The sequence below is a fragment of the Zea mays genome, chromosome 4, assembly GCF_902167145.1.
Source record: "Zea mays cultivar B73 chromosome 4, Zm-B73-REFERENCE-NAM-5.0, whole genome shotgun sequence".
Taxonomy (NCBI): Eukaryota; Viridiplantae; Streptophyta; class Magnoliopsida; order Poales; family Poaceae; genus Zea; species Zea mays.
Window position 1 is genome coordinate 125,873,374 of NC_050099.1, and position 15,210 is coordinate 125,888,583.

The 15,210-nt window shown below is 43.0% G+C and overlaps 2 pseudogenes; both read left to right on the forward strand.

Moving 5' to 3' along the window:
• Positions 1 to 10,503: 10,503 nt before the first annotated feature.
• LOC109945797 (uncharacterized) lies at positions 10,504 to 11,317 on the forward strand (annotated as a pseudogene).
• A 1,273-nt stretch (positions 11,318 to 12,590) lies between these two features.
• On the forward strand, positions 12,591 to 14,819 carry LOC109945798 (protein REDUCED WALL ACETYLATION 3-like; annotated as a pseudogene).
• Positions 14,820 to 15,210: the final 391 nt, after the last annotated feature.

Genomic DNA, 15,210 nt, shown 5'->3' on the forward strand with positions numbered 1-15,210 from the left:
TAGCACTCAACACCTATCACCTAATGCATCATTTCAAGTGATAAATAATTTAAAACAACAAGGAAGGGGTAAATGCACCTGGGCTTACCTTGTGTCGTAGGAGACTCGGGATCTGTTCCACAAATGTCAAAGTAAAAACTGTCCCCGACAGGTGGAATTTCAGTCGGTGGTGTAACTTCCTCTTCAACAACTACTTCTTCTTTGTTTTCTAAACATAACAATATATACACATAAATACCCATGTGATGCTATGAACATGCAGTCTTGATAGAACACAATAAGTTATATTTTCAATATAACTTTCCTTCACGGTACTCCTAAGTCACTAGGGTTTTCTGGGTTAACACTCTATCAGGGTTAAGCAAGCTCTATTCTAAGAAGCTAGGGTTTTGGGTTTGGGAACAAACAATGTCCAAAACATACCAAATTTTACTCAAGGGCTTTGATTATTATATTAAACTTACCTAAAAAGTTTTTATAATTTTTGGTGCTAGTAATCAAATTCTAAAATTCTAAAAGACTAGTTTTAAGCACCTTTAATTGCTAAATAATTGGTGATTGAGACTAAAAATCTTGGAACTATTTTTATTAAATACTAGGGAAAATTAGGAGTCTAGTAAAATTGGTCCCATATTTTTATCATTTTTTAGAATTTCCTATGGATTTCTAAACTTAATCAGAAAAAGAAAAGAAGAAACTATCAACAGTGTTGGGCCGAAACCAGCCTAGGCCGGCCCATTACCGGGCGAAACGCGCCCGCGCGCGCACCTGCGCTAGCGGTTTTTGCGTAAAGGTCCTGGGTGATTTGAAAAACCAGTAAAGAACCCACAACATTGTTTCCCTGTTTCGCCGACAATTGCGCATAAACCCCCATACTTCTATTTCTTCATGGTCTTTGGTCCACGACAGAACCACACCGAATACCTGGCCGGAGTTGTGATTTCATGGCGATGGTGACCCGGACAGGAGGCAACAAGCTTACATACATCAAGCACAAGTCTATCCGAGCAAAATCCCTCACTCAATTGGATGGGGACAACCTTAATTGACGCTTGTTCATGGTCACGACGGCACAAGGACCTCAGTGAGCGCATTCTGGGTAACTAAACGCAGTAGCGTTAAAATTGAAGCTAGGGTGAGCTTTACTGGTTCACCAGAGATCGTGTACACACACTAATTTGGATCGAACGGGGACGCAAGAGTGGGTCGACAGAGAGGGTGTCCGTGGCGGCGTTCTATGATGGCGACACGGTGTTCCGGGATTGTGGTTGCGGTAGAGTTCAATTGGCTGACACAATAAGCAACCCGAGGCTAAAGGCATGCCAAAACAAAAGTTAGATGGGTATGAACTGACCCGAGGAGGGCTGGCCACAGATGGACCCTTCACGGTGGCGAAGATGACCAAATTCAGGGAAATCCAATGATCTCGGTCGATGGTGGATGAAACTGAATGGCTAGTGAACTGTTAGCTCCACAACTAAGAGGCGAAGATCAGTGCATGGTCAATTTGGACAATGGGGGTAGGGACACGGCGAATTTATAGGTCCAATGACCCATGGTGAAGGTACAAGCGATAAGCTCCACTGGACCTTGCTGGCTTTCACCGGTGAGGTCAAGCACTGTTCTTTTCTAGGATCCAGACACGTCGCGCTATGATCATGATACAGCTATTCCGTGTAACACCCCAGGTGTTACCAAGGCCCTGACTCCCTACTTGTACCCATGACTTGTTATCACATGTGTTAAGTGAAGGAGAGGGAGCCCCAAAACCTTGGAAACCATGGATTAACTAAGAATGTAAATGAAAAAAGCTTCACCCAAACATTTTGAGAAATTGTCACATTGGGCAAAAGAGGTTAAACCCTAGACCCTTAAAGCACTAGGCTTCCAAGCAAGGGATTAGTGGGCAAGCTAATCAAATGGCCAATTCTTGTTTCTAATCCTTAACCAAAATTTAAGTACACTAATGTATCTACAAAAACAGTAAAGGAATCATTACAAAAAGGCCCCTTAAAGACCCCAAATCCATTCTTTAAGTAGAGAGCACACTAGAGCTCTCTAATATTCTCTAAGTCAAAAATAAACCCTAATCTAAAGATCAGGCGTGTTCACTTAGTAAATGGCGCCAAAACCACTTGGTCTGAATACCAAAAAGGAGCCAAACTACCTAAGGAACCCACTGGAAAAATTTGAACCCGAGCCAAATTCGTTTGACACGATTTGACACCACTTTTGTCTCGGGGGTGAACAGTGAGACAACCTAGATTTGGCGTCCGCATATATCCCTAGCTAGGGCATATCTCCCATTGGAACTCACATACAAGAGAGAGCCCTAGGTGCTAAGAAAAGGTCTGCGCAGGATTTTTGCCAAGATTCGCACGTTTGCGATCTCAGCAAGCATTTGAACAAGGGCAGAAACACACCTCCACGTGTTCGACGCGTCCTGACCTCGCCAGAGCACGCCCGGCGCCCGACCCCGCGCGCCCCGCGCCACGCCAAGCCAAGCCCGTGCCACTGCTCACGCCCGCGCCTATAATGCCAGCCGAGGCTTCAACCGTACACCCCCGCTTGCTCTCGACCTCGCCGGAGCGCAAGATCACCGACGTTTGCCCCGCACACGGCGTGCCAACGGCCGCCCGAGCACCCACCACCGTAGACCGGCCAACAGAGCCATCCCCAGCCCCGTCCGGTCCTCGAGAGAGACTCTACGTGCCTCGGTAAAGCTCCTAGAGCGAGGAATCGAGCTCTGCCTCGCTGGAGACACCAGATCAAGGTCACCGGACTTCACCCAACCGCCGGCGAGCGTAGACCGAGCTCCACGGTGAGCCTTTCTTCAATTCCTTGCACGGGTAGACTCCTTAGCACCCCGTGAAGCTTCCCATGCCCTTGGATTGAACTATATCGCCATGGATAGGCCAGAGCACCCGCCGCCGACGAGCTCGCCCGCCTGCGTACGTGGACCGGCCGATTCCGGCCATCACCGTCGTCGAGCCATACCTCGTCGTTACCGCAAGGACTTCCCGGAGCCAACCCCGTCCTTCGCCGGACCTCCCTCGGCGCTGGTAAGCCGCGCCGCCCTGTTTTCTTCCGCGGGTACTTTTAAAAGGGGGAGGGACCTCGGGGAAGAAGGAAAAGAAGTCAGGGGGGTTTTGAATGGTCAGAGACTCAGATGAATAGTTGCGCAGGGGTATAAGTTAAAGAGTTGGTTTAGGAAAACCCAGGGTCCTCGGTGTAAACTGGTTTTCCAGAAAACCTTTTAAACATTTCTCATTTAAATACAAACAGAGCTTGTAAAATTCATAACTTCAGTTTTATTCAACAAAATTTAGTCAAACCAATTTTGCCAGGTTCTAAATAATGTGAACTACTTAGGAAAAATACAAAAACCCCTAAGTGTTGCAAAAGAATTTAAAGTTTTGAATTAAATAGTGTTCTGGCCAAAAGCTAAATAAAAGAGGGAAAAATAGTTACACTGTTAGACTGGGGTTAAGAAAAATCAGAGAAGTACTTAATCACTCCCTAATCTGTTTAAAATTAGTAAACCCCTCAATACACCAAAATAAGGAAGGGTTTACCATTTAAACTGTAACACCCCTGGTGTTACGATAATTAAAACCATGTCATGTCATCATCTGCACTTGCATTAACTGCTTGATACACCTAGAATGCATTCACTAGGTCAAAAAAAAATTCAATGAATGTGGTGTTGTGTATAAGAGTATAGGGCTCAGATTAAGAACTTTGCTTAAGAGATGGGAAGTGAAGTCGTCTCTTGAGCAAGTAATAAGTTGGCTTGGAATTTAATGTATTAAAGGTAAGACTTAGGATCTAGAACAACTTTGCTTTGAAAGGTGGAAGAATTAATTGAGGAACTGGATTAACCTTAAAAACCTTAAGTGAGATTTGAAAACATTGCTTGGAACTGTGGATAAACAAAACAACTCCTAAACTAGGGACACTTTGAACATGAGCTTTATATACTAGAGTTGGATTTGAGATTAAGGAGTCACTCGTCTTTTAGGAGTATGGATTGAGTTGGTAAATCACTAGATGAGAAGGAATCACATTTGAAACCCTAAACTAGCCCAAAAGTGGAATTTAAAATCTAGAAAGGACTCGTTAAAAGTTCATATACCAAAGTTGTAGAGCTTGCAAAAGTAAATAACTTTCTTATTTGGAGATTCCCATGTTGTGTGGAAGAATTTGGAGTTAAGTACAAAAAATTCAGTTTTGAGTTTAGATTGGAATTTCTGAAAATAATATCAACTAGCCAACTTTGGACCATTGTAACTTTTGATTTATAAGCAGTTTGGAGATGGTCACTGTAGCTAAGTTGTAGAGCTATCCTAGGTGAACAAACTTGTTTAAGTTACTTAACCTTAAAGCCATATGTAACTAGGTGTAAAACTGGTCCAAATTGGGAATATTAGAATCTGAATTTCAGATTTAGTGCACAATTCAGCACTGCAGTTTTTGTATTCTGAAGAAACCTTGGAGCCTGTTGGTGGCTGATCTATACAGTGATTGGTTAAAGTTTCTGTACCAAAGTGAAAGACCACATGTTGATGTATAAGTTTGGTTAATGGTTATAGCCCTAAAGCTATTTGGAACTTGGAGTAAAACTGGTCCAAAATAGAGCTATCAGAGATTGTCAAATTCAGACTTGGAGTAAATTCAGATTCTGAATTTCTGTGTTTGATGCAAACTTTGGGCTAGTGTGGTTTGGAATCCACGAGGTTTTTGTTAATGGCCACTATACAAGACTTGTATAGGAACTATAGGAGTATAAATTTTAGTAAGTAACTTACCCCTAAACCTATATGATACTGGTAGAAAAGGTACTCCACAGATGGATTGGCAGATTCCTGAGTTTTCAGATTGTAAATAATAGCTAAGTCTGAAATTCAGTATTTTGTGACTGACCTTGGAGCATCTTTATGGCAAATCTAAAGAGCTTTGGGCTGTGATGTTTATGGAGGAAGTAAATACCATATGATGTTGAACAACTTTGTTTTAGGTTGACTTGGTTTTACACTAAAATTGGAGAAAAGGTGGCTCAAAGTTGAACTATCAGATTGGTTGGACTGAATTTGTGTTCAGACTCTGAAATCTAAATTTCAGGTTAGGGTGCCTTGTTTGGGGCTGTTTTGTGGTTAATCTGTGTGGTTTCACACTATAGTTTCCATAGCAACGTTGGAAACCATAGTAAGGTAAACAAGTTTTCTAGAGTGAGACAGACTTGGTGCTACACAAAAAGTGGAGTAACAGGCTCCTAAAAATGGATGGTCATTGTGTTGGTGGCTGGATTCTGTTCAAAACTGAAAATTTGTTTCAAGGTTGTGTTTAACTAACTTTGGAGCTCTCTAGGAATTGATACATGGGGTTGTGAGCTATACTCTATACATAAAGTGGAAGACCTTATGTTGGTGTATAATTTTTGTGTGGTGAGAGTGGTCTGGTGCTACATGAAAAAGGGAGTAAAATACCTCCAAAGTTCCTCTGTCAGTGAGAATGAAGGATGGGGGAGGTGTGTGGCTCAGTTCAGTTCCTGAAATCTGTATTGCAGCATATGGTGCTCAGTTTGGAGCTGTTTGGTGATTAATCTGAGAGACTTTAGACTATAGTTTCTATAGTAAACTTGGAGACCAAATATTAGTGAACAACTTTACTCAGGGAAGATTGGCTTGATACTACACAAATGTGAGAGAAAATGGTGCTACAAAACTCCCTGACAGAGTTAGTATGGGGCTGTTCAGTTAGCTGAGACAGGATATGTTATTATTTTTACTCAACTTCAGTGCACCACAACTCTTGTTCTGAGCATTTTCAGCCATGGAGTGTTATACCAAGTAGGAAGGGCTATAAGTGAAGAATAATTTTCGTTAAGAAAGATTGACCTGTTGGCATATAGAATTGTGAGAAACCAGGGTCTGAACACGGAGGTCTGCAAGGGACCAATGTTGTGTTGATTCAGTTCACTGTTGGCTTGGTTTAGAGTTTTTCCTTGGATTTTTGGAGCTGTTTTGTGTCCGATCCAAGGGGTACAAGACTAAGGTCCCCATGGAACATTGTTAGAGGGTTAGTTGGTGAACAAATTTCATTAAGGTTGATTCCCTGTTGTTGCTAGAAACTGGAAGAAATTAAGGGGCTGAACAGGGAGGATTAGACCAGCTAAAGTAATTTAGTGATTCCTAAATATCTGAAGAAGATTTTTTTTCCCCTACAAAAAATATCAAACTTTTGGATGTGTTTGAGCCTGCCGCAGTGGAGTTTTTATATGTCCTTCATCTGTCTGTATTACTGAACAAGGGATATTTGTGGGCAGTGAACCTTATCTACTCTACCTCCTATTTGAATAACTAGACAAAGAGGATATTTTTGGCTGGTGAATTCAGCCGAGTTCAGTGTCTCTGGCTAAGGTTGTGAGCCTGCGTGGTAGTAGTACTTGGGGGCCACGTAGATTACTTCATGCAGTGCTGGCATCTCCAGAGATCTTCTCCCCATGGACTGGACAGGCCCAGTGACCACACCCCCACCATATCTTCTTATTTAGATTGCTGCAAGGCTTGGTTCAGACGAGCCTTCTTCCTGTCCTTGGGCTCTGGTCTTGGGTTCCCTGCATGTGTAGGGTAATCCTCGAGTCTTCAAGCTTGTGCAGTCCTCTTCCCAGCCAGCAACTCGGTCAGTTTTCTGCATAGCACGTCATCTTTCTGCCAGTGGCTACCACAGCCACCAAATTCCCACCTCACTGTCGCCAGGGCAGCTAGAGCAGTTGCACACCCAAGTAAGGCTTGTTGTGAGGTCCTCGCGTGGCAGTGATGCTCACCGAGGTGAGTTCCCTAATTTTACCAGGGTCTGCTGATCGGAACAGGGCCATGTCGCCGCAGAACGCAGCCGTGGACAGCTCTACCACTGGCCATCCAATCCATGTTGATCCGACTGATCTTGCACGAGCACTGAAGGCGTGGTGAGTCACTAATACTCCCTATATTTTTTATTAGAGCTCTACCGTAGGAGATGCCTCGGGATCGAGTTGCCGGGCCAAGAGGGTCGTCGGCGTCGTGCCCAGCGTGGGCAGGTATTTGGCTCGAGCAGCAAAAGGTTGTAGTCTATTACTGCTAGCTATGGGCACATGTAGTAGTGGTCGGTAAGCGCCGAGGGTCAGCTCCACCGCGGTCGTGGGCGCCAGGTCGCCGGAGTAGCGCCACAGGCATCTGGTTCGAGTTCTTCTGAAGTTGGTTGTGAAGCTGGGTTGGATGTGTTAAATCAAGATCTCTCTAAGTGAAGTTGGTTGTAGGATTTTTAGAACTGCCAATAAATATTAAGTGAATTAAGAGTGCTCTTAAAGGACTATTAGAATTTTAGAAATAAGAATTGAGCACCAAAAATCATGGAAAATTTTGGAGAAATTTGTTATCAGAAGCTGATCACTTGGTAAAAGTTTGGTACTGTTTGTAAGCCATTTGTTCAGAAATCCTTGTAGAGTCCCTAATTGAAATAATAAGAAGAACATAATCACATGTGGATTAGAAATTTGGAAAAAGGAACAAGTTTAACAAGTGAAATCTGATCTTTGGATAAAGAAGCAAGAGTGCCTAGTGGGATCTGGATTTTTGGCGTAGTTTGAAGATTGTTCTAATCCTCTAGAAGTTCAAGTTATAGGATTCAAGTCAGAAAAGTAAGTCCTTACTTAAGTCAAGCATAGAGTTCTTGGTTATGGAGGCAGAGTTCCCTAGTGTGGCTTGAGAGCTTAGTCATGATATTAGAATGTTTAGCTCCCCTGTTGTTTGCTTAGTTTTGTGTGCACCTTTAGTTAGGTGTAGTTTGTACTGCTTTAGAGTAACTTCTTTGTAGTTGCACAAGTATATGCATTCATGTTCATATCATTTCATGTAGAGCTCCGAGCAGAAGGAGTGTAAATTCAAGACGAAGTGGTTGTGGAAGAGGAGTTTGCTCGAGTGCCTATTCAGCAAGTGGATGGAGCTATCTAACTGGTTATTGGGTAGAAAGGTCTTGAGCCTCTTCACTGCAACAAAGGCAAGCCCCGGTGCATTTACCCCTTCCTTGTATTTTTAAAAAGACTTTTATATACTTAAGTCTAGTGAAATGTGCATTAAGTTTATAGGAATTACTTGGAAACTATTTGATGCATTGCCTACCTTGATATCCATACCTTTATAGATACTTCTGATGAAGTATCAAAATATGATTTACAAAAATGCTTAGCCCTGCTTAGATCTTGTGGATAGAGGCTGTCTTTTGCAATAATGCCTAGCTCAGGGGTTATCCTGAGGAAGGATGGCTTCTACCTGCAAGAATATTTTCATTGGGAGCATGGTGGGATCTTACTGCAAAGTTCCCTATAATGCTCTTTTCATCCTAAGGAACACAAACAATCCTAAGGATGGAAGTACTTAAATCGGGACTTGTGCTAGGAACAGGTGATGTTCTACCCAGGTTGATTAAGGATTGGATGCGTATGTAGGCCTGTTGATCAAGGACTATCTTAACTAGCCACATGCCCTGGATATGGGACAGGGTAAGCTTGAACCCGGCTATTCCATACATGAAAAGACAATCGCGCACTGGGAGTGGAGAGATGGCGAGAGTGGCACGTACCCTCCTGGCAAAGGACCGCCTAAAAAGGATGGTGTGCTCTCAGGTGGCGCGGACCTGTTCATGCAGTGGAGGATCCGTGGGAATGGTTGACATGTGCAAGGGTTAAGTGCTACATATATCGTGTGGTTAGAGATCCTCAGCTGAGTAAATCGATTCAGATCGCCGTTATATCCCCGGAGAGTGGAGACTTGATCGCTGCCCTGCAACCTAAGTCAGGATGTGAACATTATGAATAAAAATGATGTTGCATTGATGAGTGGTGAAATTAGACTAGATGCAACCAGAGTCTATTAATATTTAATCTGGCGTTAAAATATTGAAAGTAAGGACTCATTTTAGTAAGCTATTTCTGCAAAAGTATCTAAGTTGATTCTTGCTAAAGTATTTTCCTTGATTCCTATTTAACCAACATATCCTTGAGAGTCATTTTTCCTTAGTCGGGTAAGACTTGCGAAAGTACACTCCGTACTCAGGGTTTTCGAACCCATGTTGTTGTAGGTGATAAGAAGTACTCTAGGTGTTCCTGAGGCTGGAGAGCGTTTCCGGTTCCGGAGGAGGACTAGCTAGGTTTATGTATAAGCTTTGGAGGGTTTCTACCTTCCTTCTTTTGTAATAAGTTATGCACTTTGAGTATATCAGGACTTGTAATAAATGTAACTCTTCCTATGTAATAACCTTCAGTTTTAGAGATAAAAAGAATGTTTTGTAAAGTCTTCCGCTCTTATCTCCGAAGTGTGTGTATCGAATGTGATTACTGTAATATGCATGTATGGTGGGAGATCCTTGGGATGATGAGTTCAAGTGGTTGAACTCGTGATAGCCTTGTTAAGTTACCTTGTACACGTGCATAGCCATCTGAGGCCATCAAGGCAAGGATTGGTGCATGTGGGCCCGATAACTTGGGAGGGCTGCCACATAAACCCTTTTTAGCTCAAAGTTAAAGAAAATAGAAAAGGTAATTTAAAATAAGAACCAGGGGGCAACCACATTTTTGCTAACTCACTTATTTTATTTAGTATAGTTCACTGGAAAATTTTGTTAGACCCTTGTTTAGTACAAAAGAAATGAGATACCTTTTATTTCATGAAGATAAGAACTTAGAAAAATCCAAGAAAAATAGTCCTGAGGGGAAAACACCCCAAACCTTGGGATAACTAATATCTCTACTACTCTTAAGAATGGAGCGTAGGCATCCACATGGTGCGCGTTCTGCCTCCGACATCCTCCCCTTCACTCCACTCCCTGAAGCCATGATCGAAGCCGCCATCAACGCCCTCTTCCCCCTCCTCTCAGACCCCCTCCGCGGAATCGGATCCGATTCCGCAGCAGCCGGCATTCCCAGCCCCCCAAAATCCCATTTCCCTCTCCCACACCACACGCCGCGCCCGCCTCATTCCGCCCGCCAGCCACGCCCGTAGATCTCGCTTCGACGCCCTGATTCCGTCGTATGAAAGATCACCGCCCCGCCTTCCATCGTCGCCCCCATGCCACGCTCCCCTTCCATCTTGGCTCACTTCCAGCCGCCCCCATTCCCAGTTGATGGAGCCGTCCAAGAACCAGAAACCCCATCACCGGATCAGGAGCAGCCGTGTCGCGCCACTCGTGCGCCTGCGCCTCGAACCTGACTTTGGACGACGCCGACGGGGACCACCCTCCCTCCACATCGAAGCCGATGAGCCTCTAGTGGTGGTGTCTGCGGTCGATTGGCCGATTGAGCCACCGAACGTTGAGGCGAGCCTACACGTGCGGGGATGGTGGGAGGCGCTACCACCAATCGAGCGACATTAGCCCCAACCTGAAGCACACTTGGACGGAATCCAAAGGATATCGTGCCCCCGCCCCGCATCGCGCGATGCTCATTGCTGAGCTCCCGATGACTGCCCGATGGTGTCGGACCCCGCACCGCCGTCGGCACCGCACTACTCGGCATACTCGCTGCCGTCGACCCACCTCCCCGGAGAGGACATCCTCTTCTGCATCGACGTCGACCTCAAGGTCCACGCCAAGATGAAGTCCGCTGCCGTAGCATCCTCAGATCCATGTCCACCGTGTCGCCGCAGCCCGTAGGAGGTCGCTGCCGTCGAGCAAGCTGCTGCCACCAATGAGAGCGAGGCCGCCACGCTCCGCAGCGAGGTCGAGCGCCTCGAGGGTCTCCTCGCCGCGGAGAAGGCTAGCCATGAGGAGGAAATGCGCAGGGGTGCACGGCTCGGGGACCAGCTGCAGACCGCGTACCAGGAGAAGGCCGCCCTCGAGGAGTAGATCGGGACCCTGAAGGGTTCCGCCACTGCCGAGGGCAAGGGCGTGGAAGAGGGATGTGATTCTATTGCTGCTAGGGCCGGGACACCTAAGGATCAGGGCGTGGTGCCTCCCGCACTGGTCCGCGGCTGCTGGAGCAGCTGCCACGGCTGGCATCGCAGTGGTCTTGTTAACCTCAAGAGGTAATCTGGTGGTCCGATGCGCGGAAGTTTTGATCTGCTGCTATGGCCTATATGAGAATTGGTTAACCATTTTGTTAGTGTCACTGGAGTCGTAGTAGTAGTATCTTTACTATCAGCTAGATAATAGACTAGATGAACATGTATGGCAAGTACCTTTACTTTCTGAAGTTTTCAATGGTAATAAGAGTCGTGAACACAAACATGAGGTATAATTGAGTTCTTGTCTGATCTTTTGAGTTGCACCTGATTCCAGACTTTGAATTATTATGACTTGGATGGTTTGTATTGTTAGACGAAAGATGGTGCTACTTTTTTTAGTTGATGCCTGAGATGTTTTTTATTGCAAATTTGAAATATGCATGATTGTTTGCATGTCTCTCACATCTTGATGCTTGTAGAAATGTTTGTTGGATGATATGCTGACTGCTAGGCTATCTCACAACCCCATATGTACTAAAATTGGCAACATGAGAGCCATCATATGCATTGCCTCTTGAAGTCTTGATGGATTGAATCCAAAACAGTAGGAGTTGTCCTTGACTGAATTAACATCTCTACAAAGTTGAATCCAAACAGAGTAATAATAAGCTCTCATGTTGAATCCAAACATATCAATAGTAGAAGTCTTGAGGCTGGTGCACCTTGTGGGCTGCCACAAAGTTAAGATATAGTTTTTTTCAGTCCCTAATACATGTTATCGTCATGTTCATTTTGCACTTAAAAATGATATTAATTAAACCAAAGCATGGATAGTTGAAGTTGTTTTTCTTCATGTTTTACCATGTTCCTATATATTACTAATAGGGTCTTGGTACAGAGCTATCAACAAGATAGCTGATTTAGTGTCTTGGTACAGTCCCTAATACATGTTGTCTGTTTATATGTTGTGCAACCAAATGTGTCAGCTGAGTTTTGGTCTCATATTGGTGGAGCTGCTGTATCTACAGCAAAGGTGAATGTTTCTGAACATTAGTATGTGCTTAGAAGACAAATTTGTTGCTCTCAGTTCACTATTGTTGGTTAAGATCTTTTCATTATCTACCTTCTAAATTTTCTGCACCAATAAAGAATAACAAATGCGCAAGCAATTTGCTTCACATGAATGCCAATTCAAAGTTATATGTATTATCTAATGGATCATTTTAGTAGAATTTTTTTTCTAATAATACTCAACAGTTGGCAAGCTACCTAACATTTTCATGCTATCTATCATAAAACAAGTGGTTCTTTCTTTGTTTTCTCTGTTGATATGTTTTTAGCAGTTATTCTGTTTAATCCTTCTATTTCACATATAGGGTCATTTATTGGATTGTTTGTGTTGAAGGCAGTTGGTTACTACAATGCTGGAACAGTGGAGTTTATTGTGGACACTCTTTCTGGAGAGTTCTACTTCATGGAGATGAATACTCGACTCCCTCCTCCCCCTCCTCCCCTCCTAGATCCCGTGATTTGCTACGAAGTTGCCATCAACTCCCTCCTCCCCCTCCGCTCAGCTCCTCCTCGCTCTTTCGTAGAGGAGAGGATTTCACACTGATGCAAGCGCTCATCAAGGCAGATTTCTGGCTTCTGTTTTTCTCGTCTACCAGAGAAAACTACATCAGGTAATTGGAAGCCTAAACTTTATATATAAATCATACGACAAGGTCAGAGCATACATGATTTGTGAAGGTACGTGGAACCATTTTGATCTCTAATCCCACTCATAGCAAATAACCAGATCCAGAGCCCAACAGAAGAGCCAAAATGCCTTATAGTTTGGAATAGAGGGAGTATTGTGTTAATCCATTCTGGTTGCAAGAGTGTACTAATTATTCGTTCTGTGTTTCCAGGTCTTATTTCTGATGTACCATTATTTTGATGGTTCTGAGATATACAATGCAATCCGTGTGTTCATTGCTTGCTATGTCTGGATGACTGGATTTGGGAATTTCTCATATTACTATATCAAGAAAGATTTTAGTATTGCAAGATTTGCTCAGGTGCCTATGCTACCTCATCAGTCTTATTTTGTGCTATGTCCTAATGAGTTTAGTCTCCTTATTTCTTGTTACCGCCTTTTAAGCACTAGACCAATAACTATACTTTCCATGCAGATGATGTGGAGGTTAAATTTCTTTGTGGCATTCTATTGCATTGGGCATATATAATAGAGCATGAGATCATTGTCAAGGATCACTTGGTCTATTTAACAAATACAATGAGGTACCATCAATCAAGGCTATTAAGATTGCTTGCTGCTTCTTGTCTGTAATTTTGATATGGGAAATCCCTGGGGTATTTGAATTATTGTGGACCCCTTTACGTTTCTGCTAGGTAAGTTATTGATGTAGTTTTGTATGACATTCTACCTACCAGTCATGCTCAGGAGTTCAGGACCAACCTTAATTATTTTCTATTCAGGCTATAAAGATCCATCACCATCCAAGGCACACTTACCCCTGCTACATGAGTGGCATTTTCGATCTAGCCTCGATCGATACATATGGATTATTGGAATGATTTATGCTTACTTCCATCCTAATGTAAGTATTTCAGATATGGACCTATATTACCCTGATCACCCTCTGAGACTGTATCTACAAGATTTTATTGGATACGTCTCGATATATTTTCCCTAATCTCTATATATATTAAGCATCGTTTCTTTTGTTCAGATCATGCTAACCTTAACATGTAGCTTTTGACGTAAACATGTTGAAAGATGGATGGAGAAGCTGGAAGAATCAGAGACTAAGGTTAGATTATCAATCAAGGGAACCATTGTCACTCTTTCGTTGACGGAAAGTTCCCACAATCTCTTACCTTTGTTGTTGTGGAAACTGTTGGATTTCTTTAAATCAAGTACTTGACACCACTGTGTTGTTAATACTGTACTGACTTGGTGTTGTGTTTCTTCTTCTAGGTTGGCTTTCTGTGGTATGAACATATATACAAGCTAGACAAAGGTACATACAACAAGTAGCATCCCTACACATCATGGATCCCTATAACGTATGTATAAGAAATTTAACATGTATTCATAATCGATGTGGCACATGCCAGCAATATGCTTAGAGCTTAGTTGCAGTTGACAATGAACTGTGTTTCTTTCCGTGTTTATATTTGCCTGCGCAATTGCACCCAGCAGTTGAGGAGTGCCTCTTTAGCTCTTTTCGCGTAAGCATTAAAAATTTTACTACCTACATTGTTCATGTGTTTTTTGGCTTACTCCACCACTAAGTATTTTTAATGTACACTTGTGACAGATGGATTGGCAAGATTACACTCGAGACTTATATTTCTCATATCCACATTTGGCTTAGGTATGACTCTTGAGTTACCTCTACGTTTTCCCTAATTATTGAGGGTGCTTCCAGTTCACTAACCTTGTGGTAATAGCATATGTTCCTATAGCATGTTGGTAGAAGATCAACTCCAATGTTTCTTCTCATATAGCAGTAGTTTATTCAATGTAACTAAAAAAGCTGCTCAAACGTCTTTGCTTCGCCACACTGTGACCAAGCTTCTTTTGCAGGTCTAGCATGCCAAATGGACAACCAAAGTGGCTTATTTGTTTCATACCAGATTATCCTATGCTTAACTTCATGCTTACTACATCGATCTATCTTCTTGTAAGTTGCCAACTTCAAACCCATCTCAATACTTGGAAAGAAAATAGTTCCATTTAACAGTCATAAAAAGGATACTCATTTCATTATCTAATAAATGCAACTATCATACCGTGTGTTTGAGATCACAAACGTCTTGAAGTCTACAGGATAATGATTTCTCCATGGAGTTGAGCAGACATTCATCGGTGATTTGGCAAGTTTGTATTATCACCTTACGCTAGAAGGATATTGAAGCTGATTGAATTGAATTGATACTCATATTCTTGTTGATGTGTACCTAGGATAACCTATTATTCTTGGCTCATGTCGCAGTGGTGTTAGTCCAAGATTGGTATCGACCTCATAGCACCTATGGGTACAACTAACGCAAACAAGTTCTCTCCTACTATTTTTTTTACATCTCCCTCTTTATGTCCAACTTTGTTTGATCAAGGCGTTTCTTTCTATTGTTAGTAATTTATTAGATTTCAAGTTCGGCTCCAAGGTACAGCTAACATGCCGCTCGCCACCTTCTTTTCGTCCTGCATCCCCGTAAACACTGT